Consider the following 3,145-nt stretch of genomic DNA (forward strand, 5'->3'; position numbering starts at 1 on the left):
AAGGTAAGCGACCAATGACACATTTTGCACTGCTACCTGGAGAAGGCTCTTTCTCCCCTCTGGATTATATAAGACGTTTCCTGATTTTAAATAGAATTACTAAAAGTGTCCAATTTTACTGAGAAATAAAGTAGCTAAGGATTCAATCAATCAATCAATCAGTGACACTTATAAAGCGCGCTACATACCCGTAGGGTCTCAAGGCGCTGGGGGGGGGGGGGGGGGGGTGCCGCTACTGCTCGAACAGCCAGGTCTTCAGCTTCTTCCTGAAGGAGAGGTGGTCTTGGGTCAGGCGCAGGTCGGGAGGGAGGGAGTTCCAGGTCTTGGCGGCCAGGTAGGAGAAGGACCTCCCTCCTGTAGTCGCTCTTCGGATGCGGGGGACGGCGGCGAGGGCGTGGTTGGCTGATCGGAGGTGGCGTTTGGGAGCGTAGAAGTTGACTCGGCTGTTGAGGTAGCTCGGGCCTTGGTCGTGTAGGGCTTTGTGTGCGTGGGTGAGGAGGCGGAAGGTGATTCTTTTGTTGACGGGGAGCCAGTGAAGGTCTCTCAGATGTCCGGAGATGTGGCTGGTTCGCGGGATGTCGAGGATGAGTCTGGCTGAAGCGTTCTGGATCCGCTGGAGTCTCTTCTGGAGCTTGGCGGTGGTACCGGCGTAGAGGGCGTTGCCGTAGTCCAGTCGGCTGGTGACGAGGGCCTGGGTGACGGTCTTCCTGGTCTCGGTGGGGATCCACCAGAAGATCTTCCGTAGCATGCGTAGGATGTTGAAGCACGCCGAGGAGACGTTGTTGACTTGCCTGGTCATGGAGAGGGAGGGGTCCAGGATGAAGCCCAGGTTGCGTGCATGGTCTGTCGGTTTGGGTGCGGTGCCCAGGGCGGGGGGCCACCAGGAGTCGTCCCAGGCGGAGGGTGAGGAGCCCAGGATGAGGACCTCCGTCTTGTCCGAGTTCAGTTTCAGGCGGCTGGTCGTCATCCACTCGGCTACCTCTTTCATCCCTTCGTGTAGGTTGGCTCTGGCGGCGGCGGGGTCGTTGGTCAGGGAGAGGATCAGTTGGGTGTCGTCGGCGTAGGAGATTATGCTGAGGTTGTGTTTGCGTACGATGGCCGCGAGGGGGCTCATGTAGACGTTGAAGAGGGTGGGGCTCAGAGATGATCCTTGGGGGACGCCGCAGATGACTTTGGAGGCCTCTGACTTGTACGGTGGTAGGCGGACTCTCTGTGTTCTTCCGTCGAGGAAGGAGATGATCCATTCCAGCGCCTTGTCCTGGATTCCGATGTTGCTGAGGCGCCGTACTAGGGTGCGGTGGCAGACCGTGTCGAATGCCGCGGAGAGGTCTAGGAGGATGAGGGCCGCTGTTTCTCCATTGTCCATCAGGGTTTCTTAGTTGCATTGCGCCCAGTCAGGGGGCTTTTTAAACAGCCTGGCCTGCCAGTCCTGTGGCTCACTGGTAGGTGATATGCATTTGATTTCTGAACCTCACATCCATTTGATTTGAGCACTGGCCAAACAAATTGCTAGAACTGTGTCATTTAGCACCTCAAGACTATAGTAAGGACTACAAGAAAGGATCTTCGACTGAGACTGTAGCCTTACTCTCTCAGCCAGAGGGGCACATTAAGGATCATTCACTACAGGAAAAAGCAGAGAGAAAAGGAATGCCAGTCAAAAACTAGTTTAAGAGCAATTGACTCTGAAGGAGAACCCAAAGGATGCTCAAGTGCAGATTCGACGAAAATTGAAGCTGGATTTTGTAAGTTTCGCTCGATGTGGTTTTAGGTATAGGGTCAATCCCCATCGCCAATCCCATTACATAACTCTCTCCTGAAAGGGGAGAGATGAGAATCCTATAACGAAATCCAAAACATTATGAGATCATTCATTCCTGGCAAATCCAACAATTAGAAATAATAACAGAGTACTGTAGATCTCCTATGGAAAAAAGTCTTTGGCATGTTCAAGCAGTATCAACATTTGACGCACGATATACACCAATACTGTAAGTGACAGACCCTCTCCTTGTCCCTTTGATGTCAGTAAATTTATCATGCAAAATACTGAATGTCTTGCTTCCAGACTTCATTTTTTGTGGTTTCAAAACAAAGCATGAAATGGAGGAAGGTCATCTTGTCCGGTTTCTTTTCACTACAATGGTGCCTGTGACAATGTCATAAGCTGTTCGGTTGTGCTGAAAGAATAGTAACGTGATGAAAGCAGGAAAGAAGAAAGCGATGGAAAAATTCTTGATCAATGCACGAATCGTCGACCCTGTCAGGCTAACATTTGTCGAAGAAATAACTAAGACACGATTGGGTGCCAAGAGCACAGATGTATCGCAGGTCACAACTCGAAGACCAAGCAGAAATTTTCCCGGTGTGGCACCGCCTGCTCCCCAAATGCAGATAACCTCATAGAAACAGACCAACAATCTGTAGATGAGGGCAACAACCATCATCTTCTGTAAGTCTTCCATTGATGTGTCTTCGTCTATCTCTTCGATTATATAATGCATTGGAAACTTTGAAATGTCCCTTATCCCACTGAAATGCATGATACTTAAAATAACAGTAGCTTTTATGAAGAAGAGGATGAAGAAATCCACCAGTTCTGCAATAAACCTTTGTACCAGGGATGGGATCACATATTCACGACCTGCTGTGTGGGTCGCGCTGGCTCCCTGGCCGGAGCGGGCGATGTTGTTGGGGGAACGGCAGGGATCGGGCGCGGCCATGCTGTTTGAGGCTGCGGTAATAGCAGTGGGGGGTGCAAGCTGTAAAAGGGGTTAAGGTACGAAGCCCCAAAGGCGCCGCTGTGAGGAGGCCAACCCAGGGAACCGCAGTAACACTGCCATAGCCACTCCTGCACCTGCCGTGAGTACTCCCGCGTGGTTACTGGGGGGCCCGATCCCGCTCCCAGATCCCCCATAGCATCAGCTGCTGTCATTGCCAGCTGTGCCCTGTCTTCACTTAAAGGACTTGTCACCACTTCATTGTTTATGCTGCCAGCTTGAAGCCAGGGCAGAGAGTCAGGAATTTCCAGACACCTCATGGTGTGCAACCACTAGAACATTCTCCTACTTAAAAGTGGACACCTGGTATAAATATAGAACCCTCAGATCTAACTCTCGAATACACCTCTAGACCTGTTGAAGAC

General features: G+C 51.2%; 1 pseudogene; it reads right to left on the reverse strand.

Moving 5' to 3' along the window:
• Window positions 1–2,114: 2,114 nt before the first annotated feature.
• On the reverse strand, window positions 2,115–2,935 carry LOC144782833 (protein FAM8A1 pseudogene; annotated as a pseudogene).
• Window positions 2,936–3,145: the final 210 nt, after the last annotated feature.

Source organism: Lissotriton helveticus, chromosome 9 (genome assembly GCF_964261635.1).
Source record: "Lissotriton helveticus chromosome 9, aLisHel1.1, whole genome shotgun sequence".
Lineage (NCBI taxonomy): Eukaryota > Metazoa > Chordata > Amphibia > Caudata > Salamandridae > Lissotriton > Lissotriton helveticus.